General features: G+C 41.7%; 1 long non-coding RNA gene across 1 annotated transcript; it reads left to right on the forward strand.

Annotated features, from left to right (window-relative positions):
* The first annotated feature begins 2,415 nt into the window (after positions 1-2,415).
* LOC135978136 (uncharacterized) lies at positions 2,416-23,926 on the forward strand. The gene is made up of 2 exons (XR_010595570.1): positions 2,416-9,288; positions 12,742-23,926. It is a non-coding gene; the product is annotated as an uncharacterized LOC135978136 (long non-coding RNA).
* Positions 23,927-24,218: the final 292 nt, after the last annotated feature.

Below are 24,218 nucleotides of genomic sequence, written 5' to 3' on the forward strand. Positions count from 1 at the left end.
AGAGTCCATGCTCAGATGGCTCAAACACCTTTTGCTACCAAAGAAAGCTACTTGCAGGCTGCTGACAACTAACGTGCAGACACTAGCAAATGACCTTTTTGGGGACAAACATGGGCAGCTGAGCAGTAGAGCATAGGACTATGTGCAGGGTTTCCCAGAATTGTTGTGCATTGCAGCAGGGATGTTTCTTTTTAAAAAAATAGTGGATGTTGATATTGATATTATTATTCCAGAATAGATTTTCTGCTCTGGAAAAGTTAGAGCACTTTTTATTTTTTTATTTTTTGGGGGGTGGGGGAAAATGGGGGGGAAGGAACCATATGCTTGAAATTAAAGCCTTTGGATAAAGGTAAAGTGATGCACAGGCATGTACTGCAAGTGTCACGTGTTACATGATCATTGACCAAACCTCTTCTCTTTAGATTCAGCAATGCAATCTCCCTGTTGATTGCATATTACATCTCCTGGCTAGGCCCTTTAACACATATGTAAATGGTCACTTTTCTTGCTTATTACTGAAACAGGCATTCTTTGTATGTTAGGCTCATTTTGTTTCAGACTGTGCATATTCACTTGAGGCCTAAGCCATATCAGGTAATTTGTTTTCCTTTCCCCTGCTGGATTGCCTTGCTACTTAATTTGTTCAAACTAATTTAGCCCCATTATGTAAGTAATCTTGATGTGTGTTTTTGCCATATGAATGTGGTGTGGTGCACTTAACTATAATAATATACTGTCATAAATCTGCGTGTGGGTGGATCACTCGTGCATGTTTTACCTTAGCCTGTTGATCTTTCAATTTGAAGTACACTTTCAAATAGCTGATTCTCTTAAGTTTGGCAAACTTGCACTGTCCCCTCCCCAGCACCCCATGTTAAGTATGGGGACCGTATAGCTTGATTTCTTTTACTTCCTAGCAAATGCACCAGTAATAGCAACATCAGCATACCTCGGGTAATGGGATTTTCGAGAACTTGTGATCCCTCTAGTGGTTCTCTGTTAGCAGAGTATAAAAACACTAGGCCTCACAGAAAAAGATTGTCTATGGGTTTGTCTTTCTCAAAGGGGATCATTGTTTGAATTGTATGTATAATGTAGTATTTACAACTTGGAGACCTACCAAAGTCAAATAACTTTGACAAGTGAAATTTTGGCCTCTGATAATGCTGGACCATTTCTCTTAGATATGTTTTAATATCTGACTATACAAAACTTAATGGAAAACCACTGGAATTTTCTTGTAATTATTTTAAAAAACAAATGGTGAAAGGAATATATAGCTTAGCTCAAACACTATGGTAGTGGATGACCCATAGCATACTTCATGGAGAAAGCCATGTCCACGTGAAGTCAGAAAGTCTGATCAACTGTAAGGGAGAGAATAAAAAGGAAATCTACTGTGAATACTAAATTTCTGGCTATTTCAGTCTGTGTGTAAAAACTCTTAACCCTAGCACACACACCTTCCCCCCCATACATATGTAAGTTGAAGCAAGAATTGCAGTAAGCCACCTAATTCTTTACAATGGGGTTAATTCCCCCTTCAGGGGCTTGATTTTCTATTGTTCCGTTGCGGAGTCCAATGCTTTTAGCACTGTTGTGACTAGTCTACACTAGAAATGCTACAGCGGCACAGCTGCACCACTGTGCTGCTGTAGCGCATTTGGTGAGGACACTCTCTGCTGATAGGAGAGAGCTTTTCTGTCGGCATTTTAAAACCACCTCGCCAAGAGGTGGTAGCTATGTTGATGGGAGACGCTCTGCTGCCAACATAGCACTGTCCACACCAGCGCTTAGGTTGGAGTAACTTATGTCACTCTTGGGGATAGTCTATTCACACCCCTGAGCGACATAGGTTATACCAACAGAATCTGTAGTGTAGAGAAGCCCTTATAAATTTGACCAAAAAGCCTTTTTGCAACTTACTCAGTAATCCCTGATTAGAGGCTGGCTATACAGGCAGGGATGAAACATCTTTCTCTGATATTTTAATCACCAGTGATCTTAGTAGGGAACTCAGTCTTTCCTAATAGACTGTCAAATCACTTTTCCTCATCACCTGTCACTTGCATGTTGAGTAACTTGCATATTAAACTATTTCTGGGAATAATAAGCTTATGAGAAGCCTCAAGGGCTAGGGTCAGTTTCATCCCACTTAGGGCTGGTCTTCACTACCCGCCCGGATCGGCGGGTAGAAATCGATCTCTTGGGGATGGATATATCACGTCTCGTCGGGACGCGATAATCGATCCCCGAATCGACGCGCGTACCCCACCAGCCCAGGTAGGAGTAAGCGCCGTCGACGGGGGAGCCGCGGCAGTCGATTTGCGGGGTAATTCAGCTACGGGAATAGCATAGCTGAATTCGACGTATCTGATCCGACTTACCTCACAGCGGGGTAAGTCGGATCAGATACGTCGAATTCAGCTACGCTATTCCCGTAGCTGAATTTGCGTATCTGAAATAGATTCTCCTCCCCCCCCTCCCCCGTAGTGTAGACGTAGCCTTAGTCACAACTTTGGGTTTGGCATTTTATGGCCTACGTCTGGTGCTAAGCCAGGCTTCTCTCTGGAGGTATGTCTACACAGCAGCTGGGAGGTGCAGTTCCCATCTGCTCAAGCTACTGCACTAAAAATAGCAGTGGGGATGTTGCAGCATGGGTGGCAACTAGGGCTAGCCACCTGTGTCCACACACGAGTGCCTAGCCCAAGCTGCTCCCCATGCCACAGTATCCACACTGCTATTTTTTTTTTGCATGCTAGCTCAAATCTGTCTACCCGTTCTGCAGATTGCACTGCTCAGCTGCATTGTAGATGTATCCTGCATCTAAAGAGCCTGTGAACATGGGGAGTGTGGAATGAGGGCAGTTGTCTGTGTACTCGACTGTCAGTAGATTCCTATTCCCTGGTCCTACTGACACACATGCTTAGAAAGGATGTCATTAGCTGTCTCACTGCTTTGACAGAGCTTTATTCAGTAGACCAGGGATAGGCAACCTATGGCACGCGTGCCAAAGGCGGCACGTGAGGTGATTTTCAGTGGCACTCACACTGCTTGGGTCCGGGCCACTGGTCCGGGGGGCTATGTATTTTAATTTAATTTTAAATGAAGCTTCTTAAACATTTTAAAAACCTTCTTTACTTTACATACAACAATAGTTTAGTTATATATTATAGACTTATAGAAAGAGACCTTCTGAAAATGTTAAACTGTATTACTGGCACACAGAACCTTAAATTAGAGTGAATAAATGAAGACTCGGCACACCACGTCTGAAAGGTTGCAGGCCCCTGCAGTAGACCATCATTTCCCTAGGAGATTTTATACAGATTAAACTTGGTAGAAAAAAGAAGTCCCTGTGTAACTGGAAAATTTATAAGAAAAGCTCACCCAGTCTGAACTGCGTGTTTTATTTATAAATTAGCATTCACAACAATGTAATGCTCAAAGAGTCCCGAAAAGCCTTACATTTAAATATCACTTATAATTGTGTGGCTTTCCTTACCAGAATTTTTCAGCACCTCAAACAGGACAGCACAGTTGGGCTTATATGCTTGTTAAATATAAGTACCCGTTACAGTGTGTGTTGTGAAGAAAGAACTTCTGAATAAAGATATTGCTAAATTGGATGCTGTATATATGTCACTTCATTAACAATAATGTTGAGTTTCTTTTACAGGAAACTTGTGGTATATTCCCTAACCAAAGCCGGACATGAGGTATCGGTGCACTTTGAGAGAGTGTTAGCAAAAAGTCACAACTTGTATTTTTTTTCCCCAGCAAATATTGCCATTAGGCATTCTAAACTATTCTTCCCCTTTTGGACTTGGTTGTATTCCATGTGAGCAATATTTCATTCATTCTCTCACAACCTGTACCCGACTTGTTCATTTATTCCATAAGGGCCCTAAAAGTTAAAGGTAATGTTCTTGAATTCATTGATCCCATTTAATGCTAGATTTTGGACATGAGCCAGCTATTGTAAAGCCAAGGAGCTGCTCATAGGGTCTCTCTGATTAGTGTTTAAAATTGAAAACTCTACTCCTTGACTGTTTACACCGGAATATCTATTAAATGAAAGTGAAAAAATCACAACATTCCTATATTTTTATAGCCTGGAAGGAACATCATTCACATTTGACCTACCAGACCATAGTTCTTGTAAACAGTCTATTGTTTATCTATATTCTGTTGTTAGCCTATAATGTTCAAACAAACTAGAGTATTTCAGGTGGGGATGTGAATTGACACCTACAAATACTAAACTTAACAACTACAGTTTCAATACTTCCAGATTTTAGTTCACAGTCTAGATTAACAATTTGCAAGATTTTTTTTTTTTTTTTTTTTTTTTTAAACCTCACTTATTAAAGTGTCAGAATAATCCATGGAAAATATTTTTTTTCTTTTCTTCTAGTTGGGCATATGCCTTTAAAAGAATACTGGTGTCCTATTTAACTGCATTATGAGAAAATGAATTTAAGTGAGCTACAATATTTTTAAATTATATTGAACTGAGAATTTATACCATAGAGCATCTATTTCATAGAGCATCTATTTTAATTTCTGTCTTGTTAACAAATCACACTATCTTACATTTTAGATGTCTAGACATGTTTTATAGTAACTGGGAAACTAATGCCAAAAATGGACAACTCTACACATTTACGAAAATATCTGAAGTCATCTTATCGTGTCAGGCCGTCTGTGTGGATGCTGCTCTAACTCTCCCATTCTCCCACAACTTTGTACTTATTGTTAAATCCTGAAAACTAAAATCTCCTTTCTCGTTCTCTTCGACTCCGTTTCTCTGTAGATGCCAGCCCACACTTGGCTGAACACTTGAATATTTGCAATAGGAATAGCATTGCAGTTCAGTCTAGTTTCTGTTGGGCTGTTTTAGTTTCTCTCTCTCACACATGCACGCACACTGGAGCTATTGTCAGAGGACTGGGATTTGGCAGGCATCCACTGTATTGTCTCTCAGTTGGGTGAGCATTAAGATGAATAACCACAGGTCTCAATGTGACAACATAGGCTAGAGGAGGAACTTGTGTCTATCAGCTGTTAGCTTGGAAAGCTCCAGATAAACTGCATCCTTTTTTCTGTGGTGCTTTGAATTTCATGCTTTAGAAGAACAGTGTTCAGGTTCAAGGTCCACATCTAGGCTAACACTTAGTGTTAGATTATTGCGTTTGGCACTGTTTCTCTTAATCTTAAAGTCCTGTGTGATTTGATTTAAAAAAAACAACCCTCACTGATGCTAAAGCCAGAAGCAATCTCAGCTGAGAACCACCTGACTTTGTCAGCAGCATAGTAAACACTCCTGACCTTGCTAATACAACCAACTGTCTTATACGTCTGACTACTTGGTGTTTAAACCCCACAAAGAGCTACCACTGTCATTTTGATTGAGGTAAAATATGATTCTTGACCACTAAGCATGTTGCCATTAACTGATGTCTGTCAAAAGGCATTTCCGCCCCTTGAGGTTGGAACACACTAGGGATACCGCCTCTACTTTCTGCCTTGTATGTGGTGGTATTTGCTATATGTCTCTTTAAAAGAGTGCATAGAGGATGCCATACCTCTCAGGTGATGTACCCACAAAAGTAAACCCTTTGTTAGATGGAAATGAACAATGAATAAAATGTTAGCATGCAAATATACGTCTTAGCCATCCTTCCAATGAGAGGGAATGTGAATTTAACCTTGAAATTGCTTGCATATAAATTGCACTTGTTGATAAAGCAGAGAAAATACACAGGGTCTCAGTTCCTCCCTCTGATTACATCCTGAATTTGGTAGCTTAGATGCTGCTGTCATTGTCTTGCATATAGGAGAGAAGAGAATCTGATTGCTGTGCTGTCCAGAGTTTACTGTGCATTAACTACATGGTTTTTTGGAAGGGGGAAGGGGCAGACTTTCTTTTTAAAGGGAAGATTTTAGTACTGTATGTTACAATACATGTGTCAAAGACTAGAAGGTGAAGCCAATATTCTGAAAATTGCTTTAAGGTTTTAAGGTGATAAAGTAAAGTAATAAATTTTATGTGGACTTTGTTCTATAGATTAATGTTCCCAAACAGTTTTTGTAAACCGAGTATGTCTTAAAACGACAACTCATTTTTAAGATGTTTTAATAAAAGTAAGAGATTATAAATTTTATTGAAAAGAGAACTTGAAAAACACAGACTGTTAGTTTTTCTTCGTAGGTTCAACTTCCTACTGTTCTTACTTATGCTTACTCACTCACTTTGCCAGAGGTGACATTTACAGAAATTTCTTAAGATTTCACCAGCCCGGAAGACCTTTGCAGCACACAGCCTGGTTAGAATTGGGGTCCTAAGCCATTCATATTCTGTGTTTTAGGCTGTTTTCCGATTCAGGAAGACAAGACTGCACTGGTTTATAGTCATAAAGTTTTCTTTGGAACTGTGAGGACTAGAAGCTTAACTATTTTCTTAAATTCAGCATTAACTAAATTCTAAGCACCCTTCTCACGAAATAAAGTTTTCTACTCCCCAGTGCAACATGGGCATATCAGCATGTGGGTCCCTGAGAGAGATGAATATAGAGATGTTTGTGTTTTCTCCAGTTGTACACTTTGTATTTTAAAAGCAAACTTTCCAGTATGTTCAGCAAATGGAAATCTCATTTATAGGCAAAATATTATATGCTTCACTAAGGCTTGGTGGGAGGCACAGCCTGGCACCAAACTAAATATACTCACCCACGCTATAGTCTGTCAGACTGAAGTTGCAGAACCCACAGTCTCATTGCACCCACACTTTTTGAGGCTCTGCCTCTGATCGTGTAAGCGCGGTTGGAAAAGTTCTGAAATAACTGCTGCAATAGCATGATGATGTAGTACTAGTGTATATTGTAACTTATTTATCTAGGACATGTACACTAAGAATTGTTTCATTTGTACAACTTTACATGTATTATATTCAAATACCCTTTTTGTACATGTATATAATATGTTATACATCACTGTTGCATATGTGAGAATATTCATAATTATAAAAACATACTCTGGTTCACTTACACATAAGTAGGTTTACCTGAACTACAATGCTGACCATGCATATTGCGGCCTTATGCAGACACTATTGTTCAGTCCTCCATTGATAGCCTAAAATATTACCCCGTTATAATCACTATGCTCTCTAATGAATGGTTGGTATAGCAAATGCATAAGTAGCAACTTCAGCATCCTTACTATATAAAGATGATTAACTGTAGATGAATTTGCTTACACTGGTATGACTTCTTAAAAGTTACAATAGTGTCAGACAAGATATATTGTCAGTTTGCAATAACTAATATCCTGAAAAACTAGAGGGGATGGTCCTAGCATAGTATGCGCTGGAGGACAAAGGAAAAAGTGACAAAACAAACTAGACAGTTTAGAAAATTGATAGTTTTCACTTTCTGCCAAGTGACATCGATGTAAAAGAATGTCTCTTTTTCTCTTCCCCCCCCCCCCGCCCCCACCCTTTCGGGCTGTACACTTTCCTAGGCTGTAAGATTTTTACTTATTTGAGTCTTTCAGATACTTTTGTCCATGGGCATACAGAGTCCTTTCAGTTAGATTTCTGTTTGGTTTGGATCACTGTGGTGGCTTTACATTCTGGAGAGAAGTACTATAGTATTCTTAAATGGGTATTTAATGACAGAAATCTCTGTACAGGCATCGGTCTAGTAACCAATGCAAAATTGTTCTGTTTGGGATTCTTTCTCATTAGCTAGGCAAGTCTACAAGGAAGACTTTGCACAAATTAAAGGTCATCCAGCAAGTTATGTCCGGTGACTGCACCTGAAAGATCCTTTCCTTATAGCTATCACCTATGGCATTAGTCTAACAAAGTTCTTACCAAAATGCATTCCCTGTATTCGTATGCACACACTCATCAGAACACTGGAAACAAAAGATAATTCTAGCCATGAGTCAAATAGGGTTAGAGTTTTTCTTCTGATTTGTCAATAAATGTAGCTTGTAGCCCAATTAATATCTTAATACATTGTTAAGAGTTGATTGTAGGATAAAATCCATCAGCTTTATAATTTCTTTAGAGTTGCAAAGTCACACTGCCTAACACATAGTTGCAATTAAATGAATCCTGTGTGTTCTCCCTTTTCCTTCCTGTCTCTTATAATAGGGGAGGTATTTCCATGTAGAAGTATTGCAGAACTGCATAGGCACAATAGCTCGAGAAATATTTCCAGAGCAGTGAAATGGCTGTGTGTGAAATGTAAAACTTCTAGCTGACATATGCCCTGGAAAATTCCACAGGTTCTGCCAATTTTCCAGCTTTGGCACATGAGCTGGAATATATTTATGGGAAACGCAAGCCATCCTAACCTACTAACGACCAACTCCTTTAGGTATTGTGACGTTGGCATGTTGTCCACATCTTGGCCATGGTAACAAAAGAATCATTTCAAAATATAAGCAAACATTGCCCTCAGAGGCCAGTAAGAGAATAGCATTATTTAATCAGGACAGTCTTACTCTTGTCTTTCTCTCCCTCTTTCTGGTTATTTTACTTGGTGCATGTATCTTGCCAAAACGCCACACATTTTCCCTAGTCATGTAGCAGGTTATGGCAGCCTGTACAATGTGCTACTCCCCATTTTGAATTCCACTCCATTTCCATGGTGGAGTGCGGTGTGTTACCTCCTGTCTTAAGATATTTTTGCACCTTAGTTTGTGGTATTAAACACTGACTGCAGTGAAGCTGTGTTCTTTGGGTTATAGTCATCCAAGTGTGGAAGACCTCTGCCCAGCCCAACACCACTGAAGCACTGCTGTAACTATCCGGTGGGGAGATATGAGAACTGAGATACTATAGAGGGCCTTGTGCACATCAGAAGGGCTATATACTGCCTCTGAAAAGGGCTGTTTTGGTGGTGATAGGCAGAGTAGAGAGGCGACTGGAGGGAATGGGAACAGTTGCAACAGATAAACTGGAAAAGTGGCTGGGGAGGAGCTGCGTTACTGTGTCCGTGGCTTGCCTTCATGATGGAGGTGGGGGTGTAAATTCTATACTCCCCCTCTACCCCTTTGTTCTTGTGTAGTTCCCCACAAACACCTTGGGCTTTACATGAGGGGTGGATTTCATTCTTTGTGGGGGCAGAGGTTTGGGGTAGGTTTTACATTTTATATGGGCAGCAAAATTAACACACAATAAATGCATTTGTTTTCTTATAGTTTCTGGCAAGAAAACCCATTCAGCAGAAAAACATCTGGTGTTGGAGGGATGTTAAGAAAAGCAAAACCAAGGTCATTAAAAATTACTTCTAGAAATAAAGTCAAAAGATTTGAAGTCCTGGTTAACTTCTAACATTTCAGAAGTTAGGTGTATTCTTGGTGCTGACTTGCTCGGGAGTCCCCACACCACAATAAAACTAGTCTCCCTTTTCAAAAGTTGTGCAGGTAAGCACAGTCCTTCCTTGGAAAGCAGATTGGTAAACATGGAAGACTGCAGATTTACACTGTACATCAAATGGTTTCTGTCTTTACTCTTTTTCTCCCTTTCCTTTTCAATTGCACATGGAGAGAATAGGTAAGGACCTCTTACTCTGAGGAATTTGTGTCCGTTCTTCTGTTTGGTTTATCATTGATACACTGCCAAATAATTAAAGGTTAGTTCTTGCCAAGCTTGTTCCCCCCTCATGCATACCTGTTTAGTGCATAGGGAGGAAATAATGATGTATAAATAATTCTTGTCTGTATAATCTTCTTTTGATTTTTACAATGCATTTATAGAACTTGAAGTGCATATAAAAATCAGATTTCCAACTGGCCACATTAGCAATCCTAGTCAATCCCTCATCACTTGAGTACCATGCTTTCCGACAAGGCTTGTGAAAATAGGTGGGACTTTCCCTGTAGCCTGAATATCACCAAACTCGGGATTCTTTCAGAGCAGAATGAGGGCCCTTCACTGAGAATGTCCTGCCTCTAATCCCCTCACCTTACATTTACAAGCTGTTACCATCAACAATTTGCAACTTCCTGAGTATTGCACAAGGTTAAGGACAGTTTCTGTAGTAGTCAGAAAGCAAACAATGGGAAGGGCTTTATAGATTTAGGTCAACACCTTGAATTGCACCTGGAATGGACTGAAGCAAGTGGTCAGGTATAATATGCTGCCTGTAGAAAACTCAAATCAGGCAGCTGCATTCTATAGTAAGTGGTTTCCAAGTAGCCTTGAAGTATAACCTCAGCTAGTGACTGGAGGTAATTAATGTAATGCACGGGTCGCTGTGGTGGTCAGAATCCAAAAGAAACAGTTGTAACTTAATAGCCAAGTTTAGGTGGGTTTGAGGGGTAGGGAATGAATGAGAAGTTCAGTTGTCCACTTCTAGGTGTCATCTCTATTTCAGGACTTTATGTGCCTTGGATAATCTCTTCTCGCATGAATCTTTCTAACTGCTATCCTACTGTTATCTGGCTTGTCTCATCCAATCCCCCCCCCCCCCCCCCCCGAGTGTGGAGTGTTGGTTCAAACATACAATCCTGGCACCGACAATTATGGAGGGGAGAGGTCAGGTACACCTCTGTATTACTCTGCCAATAGGACTTAATCCAGAATCTCATTTCCTTACTGAGCAAGTGGGTTTTGTTGTAGGCAACTCACAGCTCCCAGAACGTTGACAATGCTGCTTTGGTACTCTGGTCATAGTCAGCCCCAAGTCCAGCACAACAAACTTGTGATTCACACTATGGTTACCTGCAAGGCATCAGATAATATTAATGTTAGGAAAATAGAATTTGGGCTTATAAATCACTAAGTGCTATTGAAAATTTTACCCTTCTTTCCAAAGAGCAGTTCTGATATCTGCTTGGGATGGTGGTATGTGTGTTACTTTTTATATAGGAAAAGAAACCCATATTCTGTGGACTTTCATTTACAGACCACCTTCTTCATTACCTCTATCTGCAGGTGATACATACCTAAGAGCCTACATATATGCAGCATGGTGGTTTATCGTGTTAAAGTATGATATGTGTAAGGACAGTTTGGAGTTTTTCTGGTCTACTGTAGCACTTTTAACATTCCGTTGTTTTTCCTTACTTTGCCTTTTGTATTTCAGACAGCCTATTTAAGACATGGGAGATTTCTACTGTCCTTTTTTAACTCTTAATCTGATCTTCTGTCAACAGAAGAGTGACCTACCTTGTGGTGTGATAATACTGGGTGTATTTGCCTTGCATCTATACAGCCAGATTGGTTTAGTGAAGCCCACTTAATCAGCTGATAAGAATCAACCTTTTCAGAATGTAACTTCACTGCTCATCAGTCCTGTTAGGCTTTGCGTTTGTGGGGTATGACTTATCCAAACACAACAGTTCTTGCATGTGTTTTGGGAGAAAGGTTAGAAACCTTGTTAATGAATGAAACTCGTTATTTTTAGACTTGTTTGTTTGCCAGGTTTGATATAACACTCTCTTTCACTGTCAGTTGGAAATGTGCTTCAGCATTACTGTATGATAGGTATGGAAAACTTGAATGCTTGACCCAAGAATACAGGGCAACAAGGCTGCACACTATTCATAGGTATTCTCTAATTGCCCCTCCCCCAGGTTTAAGTGCATTTTTCAATGTGAGGAAGTACTAAGCCTTTAAATACGGGCAGATCATCCATGGGAGCACATGAGATTCTGCCCTCCTGCCTTCCTTATAAGACTTGTTGGTAACTAGAAAACTGAGGCTTGGCTAGTCTGTTTTTGATACTGCTAGTGGGGTGGCTTTAAAATTGATTAGCTGATCAGCGAGCCCTTTTGTAAATTAATGGACTGCAATGTCATTGAATAATCTTGGGGGGGGGGGGGTGAGAGAGAGAGAGTGTGTGTGTGTGTGTGTGTGTGTGTGTGAGAGAGAGAGAACAAACTCTTGCTTGCATGCCAATGGAGAGGAATGTAGTATTCTCCCTGAGTCCTCTCTTCCCATTGCAGATCTATGCAGCTCATACTACTCTTCGGGACGTGCTTTGTGGTCACGATCCTGTGGGGGAACAAAGCACTGCTGGTGATTTTTCTTCAACGCTCACAAAAGCTGTTCCTTTATCCTTTCCCTGCAATTGTACAGGCAGTGGTGGCACCCTTATAGTTAGGCTCCGGAGTTGCAATCCATACCTCCTCATCAGCTCCTCATTGCTCTTTTCTTCACTTTTTGTCAAGGAAACAGGAGCCAGCGCACACCCTTCCTGAATCCCCATTGCCTGTACATTGTAGCTCCCTGAGTGCCTCATTGTTGCCTTTCCTTCCGATTCTTCTTGTCCCCTGGCACTAGTGGCACAAGGTTGTTTGGTGTAATGTTCCATTTTTCTCTTTCCTTGGAAATGCCTGTGCTTTGGTGCATCTTCGCAGCACTGTGACAGGGATTGAAAGTCCCTTGTTAGCATCATATGTGAGCAGATGATCCTTCATATAGTAGGTTTCAGCCTGTAACACCCAACAACCCCTATTCTCCCAGAACTGTTTATAATTAATCCCTCTTTATCAACCCATGAAGCATTTTTGGCCCAATTGAGCAAAACTACATCAGGCATAAAATACCAATCGCACACTGGTGCCCAATATAAGAACTTGAGAATTTAAGCACGAAGTTGGCCCTGTTGATGTAGTTGAAACTGTCTTGTTAACCAGCAGTTTTGCTCCTAGAAGTAATGGTTTATAATGAAAATACAGGGTGGCTAAATGGTTTAAACTGTTTATTTTTGTTTGCAGATGTTCTCAAACAATGACGAAGCTGTGATCAACAAAAAACTTCCGAAAGAACTGCTGCTTCGGTAAGCTGCCTTCCAATTTGTGAAATTGGGGAATTTCTGTGTATCTGTTTACAAGCAATAGCTAATTTAGCTGGTTCATTCATAAGTTATGAGCTTGGATTGCGTCAGTTATAAAGCCATAAACAAACACTACGCTGATCAAAGGCCTGCATTAGCAACAGTTTATGCTAAATATTTTGCTGTTGCTTTTTATGTCTTTGTGAAGCGTTAAATGAATTTGCTGGTCCTCTGTTTTCATAGATGAAAAAGGTGTAGGTCTAAAAGGCCTGTAATGAAAATAAGTGCTAGGTATCGGCTAATATCTATACAGTCTAAAATAGGACACTCTGCCTGTATTCTTTTTGTTAATGTGAAATGTTTCACCTGAAAAAACCCCACACAACCCCTTTCTCCCAAAGACTTAAAATGTGAGAAACTATTGGAAGATGGCCAAGTTCCCACTGGCACACATTTAGTTGCAGCTGCTGTAAAAAGGAGCTGAGGGCTCAGCATCTCACGGGATGGGACTCCTGTCATGGTATTGTGGAATCTAGCTTGTGTGAGTATCTCCGTCTATTTCTTACGCTGTGAGTGTTACCTTCACGTTCACTACTGAAGTGAAACAACATGGAGCAACGTAAGTGGCAGCTATTTTTCCAATCTGGAAACAAACAAAAAAATTCTCCCTTTTTCCATCTCTTGTTTTGCTCAGACTAGAGCAGAGGTGGGCAAACTACGGCCTGCAGGCCACATCCGGCCCGCGGGACTGTCCTGCCCGGCTCTTGGATGGGTCGGGATTCTGAGGGGGGCAGTCGGGGCGGGAAGGGGCAGATAGGGTGCGGGGGGCCAGGCTGTTTGGGGAGGCACAGCCTTCCCTACCCGGCCCTCCATATAGTTTCGCACCCCGATGTGGCCCTCGGGCCAACAAGCTTGCCCACCCCTGGACTAGAGCATAGCTTGTACAGAACAGTAGCTGGCAGTCTGTGCTGAGGATCTGAATTATTAAAATGAGCAAACTTCTTGAAATGCGTGTAAGTATTGCTCAGTGATAGTCAAGATTTAATGATAGTAAAAAGTCTTTGGAGGTGAGCCCTGGTCTCTGAAAAAAGCACTAGTCCGTTTAAAATAAGATGAATAAAGATTATCTGATACTCTGTAATGTTTGTTACTTCTCACACTACCCCATTAGTTGGAGCCATAGATGTTGGGGAAAGTTTTCAAAAACACCTACGTGATTTTAATGAAAATCATTGGGACTTGGGCTCTTAAGTCACTTAGTCGTTCTGGAAAAATTTACTTGTCATTGTAGCGTCTGAACATGTAATTCACTAATCTTCCTTGAAGGGTAATGTCTGGTTGTTTACTGGCCACAGATTGGGGTGCACCCACCACTCAAAGCACCAACGTTGAATCTTGCTCTGGTCATTTGAGTTTTCATCAGGTGGCTTCTACACTTTTTCCAGAACCATCTCCACAGGCATCTCAAACCTTCCTAATACGGGAGTAAATCTTGAACTGAAATAACTGGTTATTCTATAAAATGTTTAGTTCACAACTGACACCTTCTATTCTCCTTGCTGTTGTGGATATTTGTTTTTGAATCTGCAGTGTATGCACTTAGCAAATGACAGTCCCTGTCCCAAATAACTTACGGTATAAAAGACGAGCCACCGTAGGTGGATGAGATAAGCTGGAAGATGAGGAGGCTGGGGTAACAGATATAGGATGTCTTAGCACAGACTAGCTGTGTGTACAGTCCTGAGCCAGTTACCATGTGTAAGTGCGGCATGGGAGTGAGTGTGGACGAATGGGTGATCGAATGGCATCACTGGTCTAGCAAAGGCAGGAATCGGCCCTCGCAATAAGAGAACTGGATGTATAGATAGGTTTGGGTCCAGATTGCAAAGGGTTTTGATAAGGCAAGAATTTTGTGCCTGATGCAGCAGAAGAAGAGGTTCCAGTGGAGGAAGTTAGAAGGGACGACGCAGTGGGTGACCAGCTAGAAAGACGTTAGTAGCATCATTTGAATGGACTTGAGGGGGGAAAGGTTGCAGGCATCAAGGCCAGAAGGGAGTAGATGATTAGAGCTTGGATGAGATTTCTGGCTCTGTGATCAGAATGGAAAGGTCTCAGAGGGGTCAATAGGCCTTTTCTGAATCTAGGGAAGTGGTTGCAACTGGAAGTTAAGGACTAGAAGTTTATCCTAGATGTTAGGAGGAAGAGCTTTTTCTCTCTATGGTCATGTCTACTAGGGTATTTTGCACTCTCAAAAAACTCACACTTGTGTTAGTCAATGGAAGCAATAGTGCAGACAAAGATCCCAGGGCTGGATGCAATTTTAGTATGGGAAGGTTACTAGTAGTTCATCCCTTGATATCCCTTTTCCTTGGTAAAGTTCATAAGTAAGGGTTGGAGTGCTGGAATCCACCATTTGCATTCTGTGAAAATTAATTAGTGCAGTTTGACAGTGCAGCCTTTGAAAGAGACTTGGATGCATTTATCTAGGGGGATCTCCTGTAAATGAATGTCAGTGTCTACAAGACAAAGACGCGTGTGTGTAAGCAACGCTGCTGGATAATTTCTTGTTCCCCAGTTCGGTCATTCTGAGGATGGTATTGACGTCTCATGTATGTGGTTGTGAAGTGAAAAACTGTACTTGAGCCCATTCAGTTGTGGGAGGATGCAAAATGGGCAGACAATAGGCCTTGTCACCCACACAATGTAGAAATCTGTGTGACTTCATTATCATTCTCTCATCCTACCTAGCTGCTGAGGTTTTTGGTGAAGACTTATAGTACTTTACATCTTCAAATGGTCTTTATCTAAACACTTCTGTGAATACATAGGAATGGAATCATTGCCCTTTCTACAGATACGGAAATGGAGGCACAGATTAAAAGTAATTTAAGTGTTCCAGATTGGAAATAAGGCGTAATTTTTGACAGTGAGTAATTAACCATTCGAACAATTTACCAAGGTCAATTTTTAAATCGAGATTGGATCTTTTTCTAAAAGACGTGCTCTAAGAACTATTTTGAGGACGTTCTGAGGCCTGTTACACAGGAGGTCAGATAATCACAATGGTCTCTTCTGGGTTTAGAGTCTGTGATTTCCATCCCCCTGCTCAATCCAAAAAGCTGTGCTTGATTTGAATTTATATGGGAGCAAATCTGCTAAATGCTGATCTCTCTTTTGAATCCTGAGCAGGAGATTTTAAACCAGTGACTAAGCAGTTCTGCTGTGGCTACATGGCCCACAATATTGTTGGAAATAGTGACTTGACTCTTGCATTCTGTGAGTGTATCCCTCTAAGAGAAACCAGTTGTACAGTCTAATTATCAATCTGTATGATCTTGCTGTTGAAATCTCCATTCAAATTCCAGGGTTTGCCCCAAATATTTTTGTATTATGGTAGTGCCTAGGGATTTCAGTGTGCAAATATAGAATAAGAGCGCTGTCCTGAAGAGTTTACAGTCTAAATAGACAAGACAGACAAAGGTTTGCGGGGGGAGGGATGTAACATACAAACAGGTGAACACTATGAAGTTTCACAAAAGCCATGTCAGTTCCATGATTTTGTTGTTGTTTTTTAATTTTGCAGGGTGGAGCTTTGTTGGGAGAGGATTATTTCAAGAGACAAGGAAGCTAGAGGTCACATTAAAGGGGGGTAGAAAATAAGGGGTACATGGAAGACGGGATGTGAGGCTGGAATAAAGCGACTGTAAGGGAAGGGGCAGGAAAGACTGGAGTCGAACAGCCAATCAGCAAAAAAAGAATAATGTCCACAACAAAAGCTATTTTAAAAAGTACACACCCCTCTCCCCCCACCTCTCCCCCCTGGCCTTCTGATGATATCAGAGTCTGCATGTCCCTGCTTCAGCTGCTACTCTCTGCTTCTGCCCATCTGAGTCTCTGGCTGGCTCCTCCTAGCAGTGTTTGCTCCCAAGTTTCTATGGCTGGAGTAAGGGGTGGAATGGCGTGGACCCTGCTGCACCAAAAGTCTCTGCACAGATCTGAGTCCAGGGAGCATTAGGGTTGAGGTACTCAGGCTGGGTCTCTGCTCCTCCCTTCTCTCTGCCCCCCCCCCAACCCCCCATTATTGCTGTACCTGCTTCAGCTGCTTCTCTCTGCGACTGCCAGATGAGTTTCTAGGGGCTTACACCTTTTAAAAAAATGTACATTTCTAAAAGAGCCAAACCATCCAAAGGTGGAATTCAGTTTATCGCCTTCTCATTCCCGCAGAGCCACCAACTTCTATTTGGACAATGTCTAGCTCCTGGGTTTGTGTAGCAGTGAATTTAGATGCACCCTCCCTAAGACAGGCCAACAGCTGGCTTATTGACTCTGAAAGGTGAATTCATGTTTCATTTTTGGCACTAGTTGTGGTTAATTTAGACATCTGTTTTGCCAAAATAGCCGCATGCCAATAGTTTCTGTACTATCTAACATGATGGCATCGATAGTCCGTTGAGAAAGGGCATTCATATGTTAAAGCAAGCTGCCAATTGACTTTGAATGTAGGCCAACCTCCATCGGAAAGTCTGAAAGAGTTTTTTTCCCTAGAGAAATGGTGGTATCTACTAGTTTCCTAAGGAATGTTTACTCCTCAAATATACATTTCTCTGGCCTGGTCTCCCTGGCCCTAAGGAGTTTGCCTTTTCCAAATTGGTTCCCAATAAGGTCACTCAGCTTTAAAATCCTCCCCTCTCATGGTTTGATCGCCTTCTGTTCAGTCCCCGCTCTGCTGCCCCATAATCTCCTGCCTTGCCTCAGCACACAGCGCAGTGGCTTTGCATCTACCTCCATATTGATTTCTCCTTCGCTGGCTTTAATTCTGCTCCAAATGAGTGAAGAACAGAACACAATTGAATGGTTCACCAATGAGAGGCGCAGCAAACTCTAGTCTGTGCCTACTTGGTCAGGCCATAGGAACCAATTTAATTAGAAGGGAACAAAGCTTGACTGTTTCCCTGAAGCTGGGAATGGGCGACAGGGGATGGGTCATGATGATTCCCTGTTCTGTTCATTCCCTCTGGGGCACCTGGCATTGGCCACTGTTAGAAGACAGGATACTGGCCTAGATGCACCGTTGGTCTGACCTAATATGGCTGTTCTTTTGATTTGAATAGCATTTCACTGGGTTGAAAGTCAAGGTGATAAATCGGATGGTAGTCTTTTGGCAGCTGCATATCTTCAAAGGCCTCATCCAGCTCACCTTGAAGTCAAAGGCAAAACTCTCAGTGGTGTCAGAGGAAATGGTGGTGGTGATTGGAGCGAGGAAGGAATCTCTTAGAAAATCCTGACTGGATTTGAAGAAGTTGGAACGATAGAAATGTGCTGGACGTTTCTTCATAGAATTTATTGTGGCTACTTGCCTTGCTGTAGACTGTGCTAGTACCTCCGGAGAGGGCAGTATCCTGCCCTTTCACAAAGCTTCTCTGAACCCCTCGGTCCTACTGTTATTGAAGAATGGTCATAATTTGTTGCTTTCCAATGGAATGACTTAATCTCTGTCATAACAAACGGATTTGACTCCGGTTGATGCTGATAATATTTAGATAAGTATCTGCCTCTCCCCTCCAATGACTGTTTGAACAGAAGTTAAACAGCATGTATTATATTCTTGCTGCCACTCCTCTGTGAGGAGGAAAAAGGCCAAGTGCGACAACATAGCAGTCAAATGTCAGCAGATGTATTTCATCAAAATAAATATGCTGTGTAGAACTTAAAAACAAAATGAGTATTTTCATGATTGTTTGAAATTATAGCTGATTTTTTCTCATCCAATAAGGCAAAACTAGAGTCTTCATGCAGATATACTATTAAATAACCTGCTAATTTTTTTGACCAGCTTCTCAAAGTTTGATTCCGAGTGATAGCTATCTTTATTAGCCTGCTAAATAACAATGTAGAGCTGTACAGTGAACTAGAAGGATGTTTTGTGCAACATTTTCATGCTCTGAGGCATAGCCTCCAGAATAATTTGGAACAACTCCAAGAGGTGGCTCTTTTTAATAAATGAATGTTGCTATATGTAGGATCTAGGAGGGACCAGATAGGTCTCTTCCAAACTTCTGAAAGCACAGAATGCTGCCCTGTTGTACATTCTCATTTTAAACCAGTCATGGGATATTAACAAGAAATGTTTATTACATTTTAAGTAGGGTTGGATTATCTATGCTTGGGTTTTTGTGTTCTGTTTCTACTGTGCAGACTATATAATTCAGACCAGGGTGAGGAGAAGCCCAGTATTTAATTATGACCCATACTGTGTGTGTATTGAAGGAGGAACCCTGTTTCATCATTGCCTAGCCATGCAGGGCAACCTGTTTTTCCCCTCTAGCAGTTTCTCTGAGAAGAAAAGCCTGTCCTTAGTTTTCCAAAGTAACTCCAACTTCAGGTCATTTGGCCTATAGGACATTCAGTGTGCCCCTGTGTTCTCTCCAGCAATTGTGAGGTGCTATAAGTTGGAGCCAAGTTGTGAAACAGCCAAAGTGCAGAGCAGTGACTGTTGCTGAAACAGTATTTTTTTCATAGTCTGATTCTGCTGAGTCATTGTTTGGTATCAATGAGAAAAGACTAGGGACAAAGTAGTGCAGACAGCATTTAGAAGGGTCTTTTTTGCTTTTAAAAAAAAGTAATTTTATTAGCTATTTAAGAGCATGATTTTAAATTCATTGTTTGTTTTCCATGAGCCTAGTCATTGTCAGGCAACCACTCCCAAGCAACCAGTCCTAGCTAGGGCAGTCAAAAACCCTACAAGAAGAGTGCGGGGAAGGCTATTGAGGGAGGCGTGGCAGGAGAAATGAAAAGTAAGAACCCTGTAATCTAAGCATATTGGACCATATAGAGATGGACTTTTAGGATCAGGAAAACTTTTCATGTGCTTTTGTGTTTACTCTGACCTCAGAGGTGTATCCTCAAGGGCGAAAGGGGCAATTGTCAGCCATATTAGCATCCTTTATACCTTGGGGGGGGAGGGGGCGGAGAGGGACAGAGTAGTGAGTTTGACAGCTACCCAGCAGGCTTGTTACTGGAATATTTATTAATGGCTTGGAATTTCTATGGAGGAGGAAGAATTATTTGTGGAAAGTGAGCTTGTGTGATGACTTAGCTGCAGTTGTGTTCCTATAGATATAGATACTTGTGTGTCATGTAACAAGAATCCAGAGAGACAATAAGCGTATTTTCCTCGCTTCCAACGTGCCAGTAGCCTTCACATGAGGGCTGATACATTGGCTGATGTCATACTTAATTTGAGGGAAGATATTTGTATGCTGAGGGTTTATTAAAAGTTTTCAAACAAGGTATTGGATTCCTTTCTGAAAACCCAGTATTGGAGCCAGAGCTGTGTGTAATAATGAAATGCATTTTAGGACCAGAAAATGAGGTTGAAAAAAGTGGTCAGACTTCCAGTATGTCCGTGTGGATCCTACAGCAGGTGTGCATGTGCCCTGTGCACGTGAGATTGAAATTTTCTGATTAGCAGAGTTCATTACCCTGCATCACTTTATACTTCTGTGTGAAGGCATAAAGGATAAAGTGGTTCCCTCTGTCTGTGGCAGTGAGATAAAACTTAAGTGTCAGATCTGCTACTTTTCTTTTGAGCTTCAAACTCCTCTTCTAGACAAGTTTTGTCATAACCAGTCCTCCTTCACCCCCCTTATTTTTGGTTACTACTTTAATTTGGACCTTCCTAAAACAGCGCAGAAAGTGGTCTAAAATTTTCATCTAGACCAGTCAGTCAACCTACCTTTCTTCTTCCCAAAACTATGCTCTGTGCTGGGAGATGAGAAATTGCACACCACCAAAATAATTCCTATCTTTTATGAAGTTCTCTGGCCTGTTACACAGGAGCTCAGGCTAGATGATGATAATGGTCCCTTGGAATCTATGAATCTATATGGAAAGGACCAAACAGTTCAGACTGTCTCCCCATCTGCTTATAGCCTTAGCCAGATGTTTTAAAAGTCAAGCCATCTCTTCACAGAGAATATTGAAATGGATAACAGCGTATCTCGCTGGCTGGTGAGCCTCTCACTCCACCAGGGCACAAGCGATGTCCTCCATCTGCTTCAAGAATGTGCCTGTATCAAATCTGTAAGGTGGCAACTCACTGACCTTTGTTAAACACCATGCCTTGGACTTGGCTGCCAGGTCAGATGCCAAGTTCAGAAGAGCAGTACTTCAGTCGCTGTTCAACTGATTCAGCTTGAACTCCTCATTTCCACTGTCCTGAGGAGATGTTGCTTGCCAGTCTCCCACAATGGGGTCCAAACTAACACTGAAAGGATGATTACTTACTCTGCAGTAACTGTGGTCCTTCGAGATGATATGGTCAATGTGGATCCCACTGCCTTCTCTCCCTTCCGCTCTTAGAAATCCTCAGTTACATTGACCTTTTTTACTGCAAAGAAACTGACGGAAGGTTGCCTGTGCTCCCATCTTTTATGTCCTTGTATGGGAGCATGAGGCAGCCATGGGTGATGCACTGCCCCCAAGGGATCCACTATGCAAAAAAAAATCTCATCTTGTGCACATGAGGCCTATGTGCTCCTATAGCGAAATCCACTCTGACATCTTGAGGAGTCAGTTACTGTAGAATAAGTAACTGTTCTTTTCCCACCCTATTGTGGACTGGCTACCAAAAGCGTATTTGCAGTGGTGTTGTAGTGTTGGTCCCAGGATAGGAGAGACAAGGTGGATGAGATAATCTTTTATTGGACCAACTTCTGTTGGTGAAAGAGACAAGCTTTTGAGCTTCACCGAGCTCTTCCTCAGGACTGGAGAAAGTAACTAGTGTCCAGGCTAAATACAAGGTGGGACAGATTGTTAAGCATAAGCAGCATTGAGGCATGATAGTGGTTGTCTCCCAACTCATTCGAAGCTATCTGGCTACACAACTGCCAATACACGTGGAAGAGCCTGTTTATATAAATGACTGTCCAGATCACTGCGCTCAGCAGTGTTTCCTCCATGCTGCGTGGAAATGATGCTGGCTTGCAGAAAACAGATGAATTATGGGATGTCAGAAGGGGAGTCATGGGAGTTTTAGATTGACCCCCAAGCCCCAGAATTCCAGGTGGCATTTCACAATGCATCGAGAAAAATCATAGAATATGTAAAATCCAGTGGCAGAACATTGCACCATGGGATATGTGCCCAGAATGCTGTGTGGTTATTTAAAAAAAAAAAAAACAAGCACAGAGCTTTGTGAATGCAGTGATTCACAAGGGAAGTAGCTTAAGCCAGCATAAACAAAGCTATGTGGAAGCACTCTTTTGCTGTAGTTAGAGCAGCAGAAAATACACCGAAAAACCTTTCTCTAATAGACAAGGCCTTAACCACTTTGCTTATAAAACACTCAATGCTCTGCTGTAGGCTTCTTGTTGTTCTGTCCCACACATGGTGCGCTCCCCTCTCTCCAGTTGTCATCTGTAGGGGAAAGAGCTACCTAAGAGCCAGTGCAGAGTTGTTGAACACCAAAGGTCACAAGGTTAATGAAAACAAGGGCTTGCAATTCTATTTCCTCCAGCAAAGCTAAACAACATGGCTAATGAGGGTGACCTTCAGCATGTTGACAAATGAAACCTCCAGCAAGGCGCATGTCTGTGAATTAATTTTTGTCTGTCTTTATGAGAAATATCCTATTTCCTTTCAAGGTAGGCAGCAGACATGCTTCCACTGATGACAATGTCAACGTTTTTCACTCTCTTTTGATAATGCTCTTTGCTGTAGCATATCACGTCATTCCGCCCTGCCAGTCTCCACTTCTGAAAAATTGCAACCCCCTGGCTTTGCTGCTTACAGATTACCCTGTGCAAATAATTGTACTATCTTTGAATACCAAGTATGCGCATTAATGTTCACAAACTGCTTTGTCTTGCTGGTTTGCTGGCAGCAGCAGCCTTGATAACCCCTCCTAATTCTTACATGGTCTAAAGTGGCATTTGTCAGCAGTACGTGTTTGTTCGTTATTTTAAGTGCCTCATTCCCCCTGCTTTATGCAGTTTATTCTCTGCATCTGTCCCAGGCTGTGGCTGCGTTACACAATTAATATAGAACAGTTTCAGCCCAGGGATCTTGCCAGGCTTCTAAATCATGCAAGGAAAAACAAACTACCCAGCAATATTTTCCAAACTCCAAGTGTTTCCCAAACCCCCTTCTCCTCAGTTAGCCTGCCTGTCTTCCCATCTCTTACACCTAGACGAGTGGGTCTCAACCTGCGGCCCAATCAGCACACAGCTGTGGCCCATGTGACATCCTCAGGGCCATGCAGATAGTATTGGATGCGGCCCACATAACACGTTGAGAACCACTGCACTAGACTCTCTTGGGGATGGATGAACGGAGTCTTGCAGGATATTCTTAAAGGTCACTGTATCCAGGCTCTCTCAAACAAAGGAGGTAACTGAAGTCTAGAACAGTGGACACCTTACCAAGAACACCGTGCTGCCAGCCCCCTCCTACTTCTGCTAAAGGACTGTTCATTTGAGCGCTTCATGGTCCCAACTGTTGCAGTATCTGTGCCCACCAACCAGCAAACAGTGGGCAGAGAGGTTTGTCAATCATCCACTTTATATAAGGTACTACTCCACCGTTCCTATCGGTCCTTGCCTCTTCACTCCTGCTTCTTTTCAGCTTTAGCGTCCTCTCTAGCCGATTTGGAGAAAGATCAGAAGTTGGTGAGGCTTGGGAGTGAGAAGGAGTTTTCTAAAGTAAACTTATAGGGGTGAAGGAGGGGAATAACTTGCTGGAGGGTTTCCAAATTCTTGTCCAACTTATACAGTGCCTTCATCTCTCGTCCCAGGTCCCTCCTAGTTCAAGTCTGGCAGTAATTATGGTAGCAAGTTCCTGCTTTGTTGGGGTGCATTGAGTCTTTAGGTGCCCCATCTACTGCCATACATGTCAGTGGACTTCTAGACAGCCTTAATTTCCTGGGTTAGCTTAATGCTCTGGAGCATTTGTTTGTGAAGCTCTCAGTCGTCTTTATGGCACTTTGAAACTGTTTGATGTGTATCGGTCATATTGTCTAACCATATTCCTCACTAGCAAAGCCTGCATAATAATCACAGCAGTTTTAAAATATTACCTAGATATTTCCACAATAAAACTAATCCTGTTATGTAAAAGGAAAAAATAAATGAATCAAATGTGTGGAAAAATTCTGGGATTTTAATAGTTCAATTGACCCCCAAATCCCTGACAGCCACATACAGTAGAGAAAATCTGGGGGTGAGTAGAGTTAAATTAGTCACTGATGTTTCTAACCTTATATTAACATTACTCCCGTAACAAAGGCACCTTGAATGAAAGTAAACTGAAAATACCTTGTCAATAGTTACCTGGAAAAAATAGCTTATCCCCTTAACCCTTGTATAAGGCAAATGTTAATGAGTTTCCTTCTTTCTAAAAACTCTTCAATTTTAAATATGA

The sequence above is a fragment of the Chrysemys picta genome, unplaced genomic scaffold (assembly GCF_011386835.1).
Source record: "Chrysemys picta bellii isolate R12L10 unplaced genomic scaffold, ASM1138683v2 scaf138, whole genome shotgun sequence".
In the NCBI taxonomy this organism is placed as follows: Eukaryota; Metazoa; Chordata; order Testudines; family Emydidae; genus Chrysemys; species Chrysemys picta.